The sequence below is a fragment of the Nicotiana tomentosiformis genome, chromosome 4 (assembly GCF_000390325.3).
Source record: "Nicotiana tomentosiformis chromosome 4, ASM39032v3, whole genome shotgun sequence".
NCBI lineage: Eukaryota > Viridiplantae > Streptophyta > Magnoliopsida > Solanales > Solanaceae > Nicotiana > Nicotiana tomentosiformis.
Window position 1 is genome coordinate 10905363 of NC_090815.1, and position 17488 is coordinate 10922850.

A 17488-nucleotide genomic window follows, 5' to 3' on the forward strand; every position below is an offset into this window, starting at 1 on the left:
AGGTGCCTTAACATGTTAACAAGTAGTAGAACAACTCCTCAAGTTTCATTTTGTTACTGCATTTTTAGGTCATTTACCTGAGAAAGGACCAAGGTAAAAGTAAAATTATGAAATCAAATTTAGTGGTTATAGATTATATTTAGCTCATTCATCTATGGAAAACCAATGTACGGAACATAAAACGAAGAAACAACAACAACAATAACATCCCAGTAAAATCCTACTAATTGGGTCTGGGGAGGGTAGTGTATACGCAGACCTTACCCCTACCCCGACTGGGTAGAGAGACTGTTTCCGAAAGACCCTCGACTCAAAAAGAAACAAAAACACAAAAGGACGAAAAGGAGACAATATTAGTATCACAACAACAATCATATGATAAATAGAAACACCATGAAATCCAGAAGAAGGATGCAAAGCAAAGGGAGACAATATTAGTAAATATTAGTATCACCACGACAATCATAAGAACAATAGGAACACCATGAAATCTAAAAGAAAGATGCAACGAAAAAGTGATAGCTAGTAAATAAGACATGCATTGAAAAGCGAAATAGTAATCCACAACATTGCCACTAGCTATCTCAGACAAAAACCCTACATGACTAGTCCCACAATGGTACGAAGTAAGGCACGACTCAACTACCTCATAACCTACAACTCTAATACTCGACCTCTACATCTTCCTATCTAGTGTCATGTCCTCGAAAATCTTGAGTCTCGCCATATCCTGCCTGATCACCTCTCCCCAATACTTCTTAGGCCGCCCTCTACCTCTTTTGGTGCCCTCGACAACCAGCTGCTCACACCTCCATACCGGAACATCTAGGCTTCTCCTCTGAACATGTCCGAACCATCTAAATCTCGCTTCCCGCATCTTGTCATCAATAGGAGCCACATGCACCTTCTCCCGAATATCATCATTCCTAATCTTATCTATCTTAGTGTGTCCGCACATCCACCGCAACATCCTCATTTCTGCTACTTTCATCTTCTGGATATGTGAGTTCTTAACGGGCCAACACTCAGCCCCATACATCATGGCCGGTCTAACCACCGCTTTATAAAACTTACCTTTGAGTATCGGTGGCACTCTCTTGTCGCACAGGACTCCAGATGCTAACCTCCACTTCATCCATCCTACCCCAATACGGTGTGTGACATCCTCATCGATCTCTCCTCCCTCCTGGATAACCGAACCAAGATACTTGAAGCTGCCTCTTCTCGGGATGACCTGCGAATCAAGCCTCACATCCACGCCCACTTCCCCTGGCTCAACGCTGAACTTACACTCCAGGTATTCCGTCTTCGTCCTACTCAGCTTAAAACTCTTAGACTCAAGAGCCTGTCTCCAAACGAAGAAAAAGAAGCATATTTTATATATTTGTTTCATTTGTTATAATTTACCATAATTCAATTTAATATAATTTCATTAAGTGAGAGTGTAAAAGGTTTTTTACACAGCTTGTAGTAAAAGGAAGTAAAAAATTTAATAACTTGAAAGAGAGGGTAAACGACTAGATAGAATCGATTAAATAATACAGATATTACTCAAATCTTTTTCTCCTGATAATGTCTAAAACCAAGTAAAACCTAAAATATCATTAGTTTAATATGTGCTTTAGGATTCTTCAAAAACGGTTAAGAGACAACAGAGTTGAAGATTTACCTCATCCTTTGAGTTTAAACTGTTTAATTAGTTGGCCCAAATTTGTAAAACAATAATGTTTTGGGCAAGTTACACTTTTGGCCACTCGTCCAAAAATAATTATATTCGCTAGTCAATATATAAAAATTATATGTATAATATATATTTATATATTATATTATTTTATTAATATAAAAAATATTTATTGATTATTATTTTTAGAGCGGCTATATTCTGTAGTTTTTCCTAATGTTTAATGTTGTTGGGTAGCGTGCTTGAGCAGGCCAATTTAAGAATACAGAAATCTACAGAAAAATCCAATTTCAAATGCAGACTAAATGCATACTTACACGGGCCTTTCAATTAAAATATACCGGGCCAGGTCTAGGCCCAGGTCCAAGCCATCTTTTTTAAACAAAAAATTGCAGAAATATGACACTTTTTGGGGTGGTATTTAATTTTTGACCTTGCTTGCCCCATAGGTAGAACTTCAAGGTCAAAAGTTATAGGTTTTGTCCATGGGGCTAGCGAGCGGCTTGTTAAACTTGAAGTTCTGCACATGAGACAAACGGGAATAAAATTCAAGATCATCCACTTTGAGGGCTATGTGTGTACTTCACCCCTTTTAAAATAAAACATCTCTCAAATTACATAACCCACGTCTCTTTCAAATTTGAATCCAAATCATCCTTTTAGCATAAATGAAAACTATCTTTATTTTCGCTAGCAGCCATTTTGTGCTTAACTTTTGCAAATTCTTTGAGATTGCAAGAACTTGTAAAATTTGATGTAAACTTACACCCTTTAACTCTCAAAACCTAAAAGTTATGTGCAACTAACCCTTGTCGACTCTCTCTCTCTCTCTCTCTCTCTCTCTCTCTCTCTCTCTCTCTATTATATATATATATATATATATATATTATTTTTTGGTTTCCTATACTGTTATTTGGTATTTGCTTTGGATTCTAATTAATCATTATTCATGCCGTGTAAGGTCCAAGGGCAGCCCGGTACACTAAATTATCGCTATGCGCGGGATTCGAGGAAGGGTCGGACCACAAGGATCTATTGTACGCAGTCTATAAGGTCCATTATAGGAAAATGTTCTCTATTAGAATTTTTTTCATTTTCAGGACTCGAGAGCTCTGGTTAAGGAGGGAACGATCCTACCCATCCTACCGAAAACCTTAATGATATGGCATATTTACTGTTTTAGCCTTAGGTAAAATTATAGTCATTTTTTTCAATATGGTAGGCTGAGGACTTGGTCCATTTTGATAAAACCAAAAATGTGATGTTCACATTAATTCGTATATCATACTTTGGTTCGAAATCTTTTGTCAATATTTGTTATCCCAATTGACAAGAAAAAGGAAGAAAAAAGAGTATTCGTTGGCAGTGAACAACAATCGTCTTTCTCTTCCCCACTCATCCAGAAAGAAAAGTTCAAGTCCTCTGTTATTTAGAGTAACTCTTTCCCAGAAATATTTAATGCCCGTTTTGTGGTAGATTTAGAGCACAACATGGTTCACCCGAACCAAGTAGTTTTTCTCATGTTGTGTATTATATAAAAAATTATTAAATATTTATAAATATTTGATTGTAAACACTTATTATTATATATTAACTTAAAGCCACTAAAAAATTATAAATTTTAAATTATGAATCCACCTCTGAACTAAGACACAACTTGTTTCAAATTGAGGTGCATTACACTTGTATTGGTTTTTGGTTTCTTAAAAATAATCTAGAGTTTAAGCCCGAGTTTCTCGTAAATTTGAAAACTATTGCATATTGTCTCCTTAGATAGAATATGCTGAACTTTGTTAGAATTCGGAGAAGATTGGGAGAATTTTCTGTATATTTATGTGTATTTGATCACTGTACAATGCTATGTATTTATACAAGTTTGTCTAGAAAGACAAAATACAAAAAGAATGTAAATAGCTATACAGTTGTACGAATTACATTTGTCGTATTTTTTAACAGACTAAATGATTTTGATTCCTTTATACTGCCAAATTCTTTACTCATGTGAGAAGCTTCTAGAGAAGATAATTTGGCATAGCTGTGATGATTATTATTTGAATGGCTAGCATTTAATGCACCATGTACATAGCTTGAACGACTAGGATTTAATTGCTTGTGTGTGCCTTTGTGCTATGAGAGAAAACATGTAAAGTTGACGTGACGTGATCAAGACAGGGCCTTTGCATATAGTGACTAAGAGTCAAAATAGCAAAGGAAAGGTCCGATCTTGTGTGAGTGAGGTAATTAAGCTTCCCAACAAGGCGGCGATAAGCAATAACATCAGCTAAAGGAAATTCAGAATATGCAGTCAATTTGGAGGAAGCATCTTGAGGTGAAGAGACAAATGGCATGCTGGAGCAATCAAACTCACTAAGCAAGTCCATTGTAAACTTCCTTTATGTGATAATGAGTCCCTCTTTTTCTCGTAATATTTCCAATCCCAGAAAGTAATGAAGCGGCCCAAGGTCCTTAAACTTAAATTCAGAAGGGTTAGTGGATATCCTTTGAAACTCAATGCCCTAGCAAGTCTAGCATATCATTGTCTAGAGGCATGTTTTAGGCCATAAAGAGACTTCTTTAGTCGACAAACATGATTAGGACTAGGTGGAGACAAATCTGCAGGAAATTTCATATAAACTTCCTCTTGTAAATCCCCATAAAGAAAGGCATTACTCACATCAAAATGAGAAATAGGCCATTCTTTCTTCACTGCTGCAGATAGTAAACATCTGATCATAGTCATCTTAACCACCGGGGAGAAAGTCTCAATGTAGTCAATGCCCTCTCTTTGGATGTCACCTCTGATAACTAATCTAGTTTTTAGTCTTTCCATGCTACCATTAGCTTGATGTTTGACCTTGTAAACCCATTTACAAGGCAATGTTTTCTTCCCAGATGGCAAAAGAACTACATCCCAAGTCTGATTTGTTTCTAAAGCCTCTATTTCTGAATCCATGGCTTGCTTCCACCCTGAATGTAGACAACCTTGGGAGTAACTGGTAGGTTCAGTTATAGAAGAAACATGTTGAAGAATAACCTGATTATGAGGAATGAGAGCAGAGAAAGAAAGAGCAGGTAGGGAAGAAGGGTTAGTGAGACAAGGAGTAGTGAAATTCGTAACATAGATATTATTACAAACAAAATCTTTGAGGTAACCAGGCTGAACTCCTTTGTTGCTTCTATCTGATCTCCTAAGTGGAACTGGTGATGGTGATGAGGAGGCAAGGGAGATATCATTATGAAATATAGGAGGTGAATGAGATGTCCTAGGTGTAGGAGTTGAGGTATGAGAAAGGATAGGCGAAGAGCTAATAGATGAAGGCATAGAAGAGGATATAGGTAAAGACATAGAAGCTGTAGGATTTTCAGAAGGAGTTGTGTTAAATTTAGAATGGAATAAGGGTGTGGAAATGGTGTTTGAGGCAAAAGGAAAAACGTGTTCATGAAAATGAACATCTCTTGACACAAAAACCTTCTTAGAGACCAAATCCAACAATTTATATCCCTTTTGTTAAAAAGACACAAGCCTTGACTCTAGGTTTAAATTTACCTTTGTTATGGGATAATGTAGCTGCATAACAGAGACAACCAAAGCATCTTAAAAAATGATAAGAAGATTGTTGACCATAGAGTAATTCATAAGGAGTTTTGTCATGTAGCACTTTGCAAGGGAATCTGTTTATAAAAAATGTAGTAGTAAATATGCACTCTCCCCAATAGACAATAGGAACCTTAGACTCAAACAATAAAGCCCTTTCTATCTCTAGCAAGTGTATGTGTTTCCTTTCAACAATGCCATTTTGTTGAGGGGTTGCTACACATGAAATTTGGTGCGAAATTCCTTGTGATTTAAGGAAAAGAGAAGTTGTTGTCCCCTTTACTAACTCCAAGGCATTGTCTGATCTAATAACCTTCACTTGAATATTGAACTGCCTTTCCACCATGCTTAAAAATTATTTCAAAATGCAAAATGCATTGCTCTTGGTGCTCACAAAAATGTCCAAGTACTTCTACTAAACTCATATACAATTATGAGAAAGTACTTGTAGCCACTATAATGTCACGACCCAAAATCCCAATCTGTCGTGATGGCAATTATCTCAAAGCTAGGCAAGCCGACAATTTTCATAAATCACATTTTCTCTTTAAGTTTGAAAATACAAAATTTAAATACAATACAAAATTCCACAAATACTGATACGAACACTCCCCAAAACCTGGTGTTATTGAGTACATGAGTATTTAATATGAATACAAGACTGGAAAATTCGGTCTATGATAATGTGAGGCCAAATACAGTAACAAGGAGATAGGAAAAGAGAGACAAGATCTGCGAAATACGGCAGCTACCTCTGAATCTCCGGAAAATTAACTGTACGAGAGAATCAACACCCGCTATGTCCGGAAATACATGAATCTGCACACGAACTACATGGTGTAGTATGAGTACAACCAACTCAGCAAATAACAATAATAAATAAAGAATTAAAGATAATGATGAGCTACACAGTTATAGTTCATTTTCAGTAAATCCATCAGAGAGTAGACATGCTTTCAATTCCAAAAGTTTAAGTCAAATTAGTTTTATACATTTCAAGTTCATATAATCCGGATATAAAATCTTTTAGAGAATTTCATATCAATGAAAGATTGCAACTAAGTATAACAACAAATGAAAAACAAGTACAATCTCTCAGGCAACATATACTCAACTCGTCACAACAGCTCAACCACTCGACTCTCAGCCCCCAACACTCGCACTCAATGGGTACCCACGCTCACTGGGGGTGTACAGACTCCGGAGGGGCTCCTACATCCCAAGCGCTATAATCTGCACGGCCAACTCATGTACTGCACGGATAACTCATGTGCCATAGTATCAATATCTGGTTCCGCACGGCCAACTCACGTGCACGGATAACTCACGTGCCATAGTATCAATATCTGGATCCGCACGGCCAACTCACGTGTTGCACGGACAACTCACGTACTATAATATAATATCTCACAATCAGGCCATCGGTCTCACTCAGTCACAAATCTCTCAGTCTCTTGGGCTCTCAATAATCATGAAATCAGCCCAAACAATAATGATATGATGCATCAATAATGAACAATAGAGACTGAGATAAAATAAACAAGTAAACTGTGACTGAGTACAAAACAACATTAAGCATATAGTTCAACATGTACACGACCTCTATGGGTCCCAACAGTACTAACATGTAGCCTAAACATGGTTTATAACATAATCTGCAGTCAAATCTCTATAACACAGAGAGAGCATATAGCTAGCAACAAGTTATACAACTTTACAGTTTCACGGAATGGACCAAGTCCCAATTCCTACGGTGCACTCCCACACGCCCGTCACCTAGCATGTGTGTCACCTACAGAATACTCACATAATCCAATAATTCGGGGTTTCATACCCTCAGTACCAGATTTAAAACTGTTACTTACCTCAAACCGTGAAATTCTTTATTCTACAATGGCTTTTCCTCGTGAACTAGACTCCAAACGTCTCGAATCTAGCCACAAATAATTCGATTCAGTGAATAAAATTTATTGGAATTAATTCCATAAGAGAATGGTAATTTTTCATAAAAATCCGAAATTTAGCTCAAAAATCGCCCGTGGGGCCCACGTCTCGGAACCCAGTAAAAGTTACAAAATCCAAAAATTCATTCAACCACGAGTCTAACCATACCAATTTTACCAAAATCCGACCTCAACTCGACCCTCAAATCTTCAACTTAAACCAAGAGGGTTTTCTAAATTTTCCAACTTGATTCACCCAATAAATGATAAAAACAACAATGAATTCGGGTAATTTAACCAATATTGAGTTAAGAACACTTACCCCATTATTTTTTTTGAAAAACTCCCAAAAATCGCTTCTTCCCGAGCTCAAATCCGTAAAAAATGGAAGTCCCATTTTCAGAACTTAAACTCTCTGCCCAAACATTTGCTCTACGCTATTGCGGACAAACACACGCGATCGCGAAGCACAATTTTCCACTGCCCAGAAAAGAACCTACGCGATCGCGGTTGTCTTCAGGTGATCGCGATGTACAAGATCCCAGCTCTATGCGATCGCATCCCTCTTCACGCGATCGCATAGAGCAAACGCGTGGCCCAGCTTCCTCTCATGTTCCCCTATGCGAACGCAGCCTTTCACACGCATTCGCGTAGCACAGACTAGCCCAAACTACACAATCGTGGTTGACCTTACGCGATTGCATAGGTAAAATCAACACTACCTCATCAAGCCTACGCGATCGCGGACCTTCTCATGCGATCACGTAGAAGGAAACTAGTGACAGAAAACCAGCATTCTTCAGCTGGAATACCAAGTCCAAAATTGATCCGTTAACCATCCGAAACTCACCCGAGACCCTCGGGACCTCAACCAAATATACTGTAAAGTCCCATAACATCATACGAACTTATTCGAACCCTTAAATTATCTCAAACAACGCTAAAACCACAAATCATACCCCAAGTCAAGCCTAATGAACTTTGAAATTTCAAGTTTCCACAAACGACGACGGAACCTATCAAATCAAGTCTGATTGACGTCAAATTTTGCACACAAATCATAAATGACATAACAGAGGTATTCCAATTTTCAAAATCGGATTCCGACCCCGATATCAAAAGTCAACCCCCCGGTCAAACTTCCCAAAAATTCAACTTTCGCCATTTCAAGCCTAATTCCACTACGGACCTCCAAAAAAAATTCAGACACGCTCCTAAGTCCAAAACTACCATACGGAGCTAATGAAATCATCATAATTCAAATCCGAGGTCTTTTACATATAAGTCCACATCCGGTCACTTTTCTAACTTAAAATTTTCAATTATGAGGCTAAGTGTCTCATTTCACTCCGAATTCTTTTTGGACCCGAACCAACTAACCCAGTAAGTCATAAAACAACTTTAACGTATAAATTGAGCAGTAAATGGGGAAATGAGGTTAAAATATTCAAAACGACTGGTCGGGTCGTTACATTCTCCCTCTCTTAAACAAACGTTCGTCCTCGAACGGGTTTAGAATCATATATGGAGTCTCAAATAAGTGTGGATAATTGCTCCGCATCTCCTGCTTAATTTCCCAAGTAGCTTCTCCAAATGGCTGGCCTATCCACTGTACCTTCACCGATGCTATGTTCTTTGACCTCAGCTTTCGAACCTACCGGTCTAAAATATCTACCAGCTCCACATCATAAGTCAGATTATCGTCCAACTGTACTGTACTAAAATCCAGAATATGAGATGGATCCCCGACATACTTTCGGAGCATGGATACATGGAACACTGGATGAACACCTGATATACTAGGTGGCAAAGCAAGTTCATAAGCCGCCTCTCCAATTTTCTTAAGTATCTCAAAAGGCCTAATATATCGAGGGCTCAACTTGCCCTTTTTCCCGAACCTCAACACACCCTTCATGGGTGAAATCTTGAGCAGAACCTTCTCTCCAACCGTGTGAACAACATCACGAACCTTCCTGTCAGCATAACTCTTTTGTCTAGACTGTGCCGTGCGAAGCCGCTCCTGAATCAATTTAACTTTCTCCAAAGCTTCCTGAACCAAATCAGTACCCATTAGCCTAGCCTCACCTGGCTCAAAGCAACCCACCGGGGACCGGCACCGTCTCCCATACAAAGCCTTATACAGAGCCATCTGAATACTCGACTGGTAGCTGTTATTGTAAGCAAACACCGCGAGTGGCAAAAATTGATCCCAAGAACCCTCAAAATCAATGACACAAATGCGTAACATATCCTCCAAAATCTGAATAATACGCTCGGATTGTCCGTCTGTCTGAGGGTGAAATGTTGTACTCAAGTGAACCTGTGTGCCGAATTCTCGTTGCACTGCTCTCCAAAATTGTGATGTAAACTGCGTGCCCCGATCTGAAATGATGGACACTGGGACACCGTGTAGGCGAACAATCTCGCGAATATAAATCCCAGCCAACCGCTCCGAAGAATAATTAGTACCAACTGGAATAAAATGCGCAGATTTGGTCAACCGATCTACTATTACCCAAACATCATCAAACTTTCTCAAAGTATGTGGGAGCCCAACTACGAAGTCCATGGTAATACGCTCACACTTCCACTCCGGAATTTCAATTCTCTCTAGTAATTCACCCAGTCTCTGGTGCTCGTACTTTACCTGTTGACAATTTAGACACCGAGCTACAAACCCAATTATATCTTTCTTTATTTGCCTCCACCAATAGTGCTGCCTCAAATCCTGATACATCTTCGCGACATCTGGATGAATGGAGTACCGCAAATTGTGAGCTTCCTGGAGAATCAACTCACGCAAACCATCTACATTAGGCATACATAGCCTGCCCTGCATCAGTAATACACCGTCATCGCCAATAGTGACTTCATTGGCATCACCGTGCTGAACCGTGTCCTTAAGGACAAGCAGATGTGGATCATCATACTGACGCTCTCTGATGAGATCATATAAAGAAGACCGAGAAACCACACAAGCCAAAACTCGATTCGGCTTGGAAACATCTAATCTAACAAACTGGTTGGCCAAGGCCTGAACATCTAATGCTAAAGGCCTCTCTGCTACCGGTAAGTATGCTAAGTTGCCCAAACTCTCTGCCTTACGACTAAAGGCACCGGCTACTACATTGGCCTTTCTGGGATGATAGAGAATGGTGGTATCATAATCCTTAAGTAACTCTAACCACATACGCTGCCGCAAATTAAGAACCTTCTATTTAAATAAATATTGTAGACTTCGATGATCGGTATATACCTCACATTGGACACCGTACAAGTAATGCCGCCAAAATTTTAAGGCATGAACAATAGCTGCTAACTCAAAGTCATGGACTGGATAATTCTTCTCATGTGCCTTTAATTGTCTGTATGCATAGGAAATCACCTTGTCGTCTTGCATAAGTACTGCGCCGAGACCAATACGAGAAGCGTCACAATACACAGTATAAGACTCTGAACCTGTAGGGAAGACCAATACTGAAGCTGCAGTCAAAGCTGTCTTGAGCTTCTGAAAGCTCTCCTCACACTCATCTGACCACCTGAACGTGGCACCTTTCTGGGTCAATTTATTCATAGGTGATGCAATAGACAAGAAATCCTCCACGAAGCGATGTTAATAACCGGCCAAGCCGAGAAAACTCCGAATATCAGTAACTGAAGATGGTCTGGACCAACTCTGAACTGCCTCTATTTTCTTCGGATCCACCTTAATTCCTTCACTGGACACTATATGTCCCAAGAATGCCACTGAATTAAGACAGAACTCACACTTAGAGAATTTGGCATAAAGTCTCTCCTCTCTCAGCCTCTTTAATACAATACCCAAGTGTTGTCCATGCCCCTCCTGGATACGTGAGTACACCAGAATATCATCAATAAATACTACGGCAAATAAATCAAGATATGGCTAGAATACACTATTCATCAAATGCATAAAATGTTGTTGGGGCATTGGTTAGCCCAAATGACATCACAAGAAATTCATAGTGACCATAACGAGTTCTGAATGCCGTCTTTAGAATATACGAATCCCGAATTTTCAACTGATGATACCCCGATCTCAAATTTTGGAGAACACCCTCGCTCCCTGAAGCTGGTCAAATAAGTCATCAATACGCGGCAAATGATATTTATTCTTGATTGTAACCTTGTTCAACTGCCTATAATCAATGCACATCCGCATAGTACCATCTTTCTTCTTCATAAACAGAACCGGTGCACTCCAAGGTGACACACCAGGCCTAATAAACCCTCTTTCAAGGAGTTCCTGAAGTTGCTCTTTTAATTCTTTTAACTCAACTGGTGACATACGATACAGAGAAATAGAAATGGGCTGAGTGCCCTGCACCAAGTCAGTACCGAATCAATATCCCTATCGGGTGACATACCCTGTAGGCCTGTAGGAAATACATCTGGAAAGTCTCGCACAACCGGTACTGAATCAATAATAGGAGTATCAGCATCAACATCTCTCACAAAGGCCAAATATGACAAACATCCCTTTCCAACCATACGTTGGGCCTTCAAATAAGAAATTACCCTGCTAGGAACAAATTCTATAGAACCTCTCCATTCAACCTTTGGCAACCCCAGCATCGTCAACGTCACGATTTTTGCATGACAGTCCATAATAGCATGATATAGAGACAACTAATCCATTCCCAGGATTATATCGAAATCAACCATACCGAGTAATAAGAGATCAACTCTAGTCTCCAGTTCCCCAATAGTTACCACATACGACCAATACACACGGTCCATAGTAATAATATCGCCTACCGGTATAGATACACGAACATGTGAAACTAAGGACTCATAGGGCATGTTTAGATAATGAGCAAAATACGATGATACATATGAATAAGTGGAACCAGGGTCAAATAATATAGAAGCCTCTCTATGGCACACTGAAACAATACCTGTGATCACTGCATCTGAGGCAACAACATCTGGCCTAGCAGGAAAAGTATAGAATCGGGTCTGACCGCCACCTGATTGGCCTCTCCCTCTTGGGCGCCCCTAGCTGCCTGACCCCTACCCCGAGCTGGGTGGGTGGGTGGTGTAACTGCTGGTACTGGTGCAATCAGTCGAGGACTCTGTTGTGGAGCCCCAGTCAACAACCTAAGACACTCTCTCTTGAAATGACCAAATTCTCCGCACTCGAAACAACCCCTCCTCTGACAGAACTTCTGCTCCTGATAACCCGAGGAATTATATGTAGAAGCCTGAGCGGACAAGGCATGATGTGAACTCTATGCTGGTGGTGCACTGAATGAAGACTGGCCTGAGTGAGCACTGTAAGAACTGTGGCTAGCTGATGCACCACGATGAGTTGGACGACCCGCGTGAGCGTGCATGTAAGAACGACCCCTACCGCGGTAAAATTGACCCCCTGAAGGAACACCGTTATAATCACCTGGACCACGAGACTTCTTAGCCTGCCTCTCTTCACGTTCCTGACTAAGAACCATCTCTATCTGCCGAGCAATGTCAACTACCTCATCAAAAGTAGCACCAGATATCCTCTCCCTAGTCATAAGTAACCGCAACTGATATGTGAGGCCATCAATGAACCTCTTAATCCTCTCCCTATAAATGGGAACCAACCAAACTACGTGACGAGCCAACTAAAAAAATCTCATCTCATACTGCGTCACAGACGTGCCATCTTGATGTAACTGCTCAAACTGTCTGCGCAGCTTCTCTCGGCGAGACTGCGGCATAAACTTCTCCAAAACGAGAACGGAGAATTACTGCCATGTAAGTGGTACTGCACCAACTGGACTGTGCCTCTCATAAGCCTCCCACCATCTGAAGGCAACCCCAGAAAACTAAAAAGTAGTGAATGAGACCCCACTAGTCTCCAGAATATCCGTTGTCCGAAGCATCCGCTGACACCTATCCAGAAAACCCCGAGCATCCTCTGACTCAGTACCGCTAAATGATAGAGGTCAAAGCCTCTCAAATCTCTCAAGTCTCCTTTACTCATCATCTGCCATAACAGGAACTACCGGGGCCTGAGCAGCCATAACCGGCTGGGCTGGTAGTGCCCCCGATATCTGAAGTCCCTATACTACCTGGTCTGGAGTACGGTCAACAGGGGTATGAGTACCTCCCCCGGCCTGAGAAGTGGCAGGTACGGCCTGAGCCGAAACTACCTGAACAAGACTAGTGCAAGCTGCCAATATCTGGGCTAAAGTCTCCTGAAGGCCTGGAATCTCAATGGGCACAACTGGTGCCTGAGCTGGTCCTGTCGGCTCAACTATATCTGGAATCTGCTTTTGACCTGGAGCAACTGGTGATACTACAGGTGCGGGTCCAGTTGTGGTACGAGCTACACCTCGACCTCTACCTCAGCCCCGACCTTTACAACGAACCTGGCCTCTCGCGGCCCTAACTGGTGGCTGACTGTCCGATCCGGTAGTACGTGTCCTCACCATCTGTGAGAGGATAGAATAACATGAATTTAATTTCCGGAATCAACAAATTTGCACGACAGAATACAAGAAAGTGAAATTTCCTAAGGGTTCTGCAACCTCTCGAAGATAAGTACAGACGTCTGTGTACCGATCCGCAAGACTCTACTAAACCTACTCATGACTCGTGAGACCTATGTAACCTAGGCTCTGATACTAACTTGTCATGACCTAAAATCCCAACCTGTCGTGATGGCGCCTATCTCAATACTAGGCAAGCCGATAATTTCCATAAACCATAATTTCTCTTTAAGTTTGAAAATATAATATTTAAATACAATACAAAATCCCACAAATACTGATACGAACACTCCCCAAAACCTGGTGTCACTGAGTACATGAGCATCTAATATGAATACAAGTATGGAAAATACGGTCTATGATAATCTGAGGCCAAATACAGTAATAAGGAGATAGGGAAAGAGAGACAAGGTCTGCAAAACACGGCAGCTACCTCTGAATCTCCGAAAAATTAACTGTGCGAGAGAATCAACACCCGCTATGTCCGGAAACACCTGGATCTGCACACGAAGTGCATGGTGTAGTATGAGTACAACCAACTCACCAAGTAACAATAATAAATAAAGAATTAAAGATAATAACGAGCTGCACAGTTATAGTTTATTTTCAGTAAATCCATTAGAGAGTAGACATGCTTTCAATTCCAAAAGTTTAAGTCAAATCAGTTTTATACAGTTCAAGTTCATATAATCCGGATATAAAATCTTTTAGACAATTTCACATCAATGAAAGATTGCAACTAAGTGCAACAACAAATTAAAAGCAAGTACAATTTCTCAGGCAACAGATACTCAACTCGTCACAACAGCTCAACCACTCGGCTCTCAGCCCCCAGCACTCGCACTCAATGGGTATCCTCGCTCACTAGGGGTGTATAGATTCCGGAGGGGCTCTTATAGCCGAAGCACTATAATCTGCACGGCCAACTCACGTGCTGCACGGACAACTCACGTGCCATAGTATCAATATCTGGATTCGCACGGCCAACTCACGTGCTGCACGGACAACTCACATGCTATAGTATCAATATATGGTTCCGCACGGCCAACTCACGTGCTGCACTGACAACACACGTGCTATAATATCCTGTATGGACAACTCACGTGCTATAATATTATATCTCACAATCAAGACCTCGACCTCACTCAGTCACAAATCTCTTCAGTCTCCTGGGCTCTCAATAATCATGAAATCAGCCCAAACAACAATGATATGATGCATCAATAATGAACAATAGAGACTGAGATTAAATAAACAAGTAAACTGTGACTGAGTATAAAACAACAATTAAGCAGATAGTTCAACATGTACACGACCTCTGTGGGTCCCAACAGTATCAACATGTAGCCTAAACATGGTTTATAATATAATTTGCAGTCAAATCTCTATAACACATAGAGAGCATATAGCTAGCAACAAGTTATACAACTTTACAGTTTCACCAAATGGATCAAGTCCCAATTCCCACGGTGCACGCCCACACGCCCGTCACCTAAAGAATACTCACATAATCCAATAATCCGGGATTTCATACCCTCAGTACCAAATTTAAAACTGTTACTTACCTCAAACCGTAAAATTCTTTATTCTGCAATGGCTTTTCCTCGTGAATTGGCCTCCAAACGCCTCGAATCTAGCCACAAATAATTCGATTCAGTTAATAAAATTTATTGGAATTAATTCCATAAGAAAATGCTAATTTTTCATAAAAATCCAAAATTTAGCTCAACAATCGCCCGTGGGGCCCATGTCTCGGAACCCGACAAAAGTTACAAAATCCAAAAGCCCATTCAACCACGAGTCTAACCATACCAATTTTACCAAAATCTGACCACAACTCGACCCTCAAATCTTCAACTTAAACCAAGAAGGTTTTCTAAATTTTCCAACTTAATTCACCCAATAAATGATAAAAGCAACCATGAATTCGGGTAATTTAACCAATATTGAGTTAAGAACACTTACCCCATTATTTTTCTTGAAAAACTCCCAAAACCGGCTTCTTCCCGAGCTCAAATCCGTCAAAAATGAAAAATGGGATGAAGTCCCATTTTCAAAACTTAAACTCTCTGCCCAGACATTTGCTCTACGCGATCGCGGACAAACACACGCGATCGTGAAGTACAATTTTTCACTACCCAGAAAAGACCTTACACGATCGCGGTTGTCTTCACACGATCGCGATGCACAAGATCCTATCTATACGCGATCGCATCCCTCTTCACGCGATCACATAGAGCAAACGCGTGGCCCAGCTTCCTTTCATGTTCCCCTGTGCGAACGCGGCCTCTCACATGCGTTCGCGTAGCACAGACTAGCCCAACCTACGCGATCGCGGTTGACCTCACGCGATTGCATAGCTAAAATCAACACTACCTCATCAAGCCTACGCGATCGCGGACCTTCTCATGCGATCACGTAGAAGGAAACCAGTGACAGAAAACCAGCATTCTTCGGCTGGAATGCCAAGTCCAAAATTGATCTGTTAACAATTCGAAACTCACCCGAGACCCTCGGGACCTCAACCAAACATACCGTAAAGTCTCATAATATCATATGAACTTATTCGAACCCTCAAATCACCTCAAACAACGCTAAAATCACGAATCATACCCCAATTCAAGCCTAATGAACTTTGAAATTTCAAGTTTCCACAAACGATACTTGAACCTATCAAATCAAGTCTGATTGACCCCAAATTTTGCACACAAGTTATAAATGATATAACTTAGGTATTACAATTTTCAGAATCGGATTCTGACCCCGATATCAAAAAATCAACCCCCGATCAAACTTCCCAAAAATGCTACTTTCGCCATTTCAAGCCTAATTTCAATATGGACATCCAAAAAGTTTTTCGAACACGTTCGTAAGTCCAAAATTACCATATGGAGCTATTGGAATCATCAAAATTCAAATCCGAGGTCGTGTACACATAAGTCCACATCCGATTATTTTTTTAACTTAAAATTTTTAATTATGAGGCTAAGTGTCTCATTTCACTCCAAATTCTTTTCGGACCCGAACCAACTAACCCGATAAGTCATAAAATAACTGTAACGTATAAATTGAGCAGTAAATAGAAGAACATGGTTAAAATATTTAAAACGACCGGTCGGGTCGTTACATGTAAGTAGGAACCTTGTAGGGTCCCCAAGTATCAATATGAATTAGATCAAAGATATGTTTAGATTTAATATGACTAGTTGGAAAAGATAATTTAGATTGCCTAGCTAAAGGACATATATCACAAGCATAAATAGAATTGGACAAAAACAAAATAGAACTGTTGTATTTCATTGCATTGAAAGGCAAAATCCCCAACCTAACATGCGCGAGTTTTACATCAGATTATGTTCTTATTGGTAAGGAAGCTAAAACTGAGACATAACTAGGACAACATTTTTGTGAAAGTAAAGCAACATTCAAAGAAGACCGATTTTTAGAATGAATACTAGGCTCCAATAGATAAAGACCTCCCTTAGCTTCACCAAAAACTTAAGGGCTCTTCATGTGAGGGCCATGCATAATACACCCACAAGAAGTGAATGCTAAGATACATCTGAAAACCTTGCAAAGTTTATGAACAGAGAGTAGATTATATCTGAAACAAGGAACATATAGTATATTGTCTAAGATAATCCCTGGGAACAAAGATACTTTCCCTGTGTGAGTGACTCTTACTTTAGAAGAATTAGGTAACTTGACAATTAAAGGGATAGATAATGGTAATAAAGACAAAAAAGAGGCAGGATTAAAACACATGTGTTCA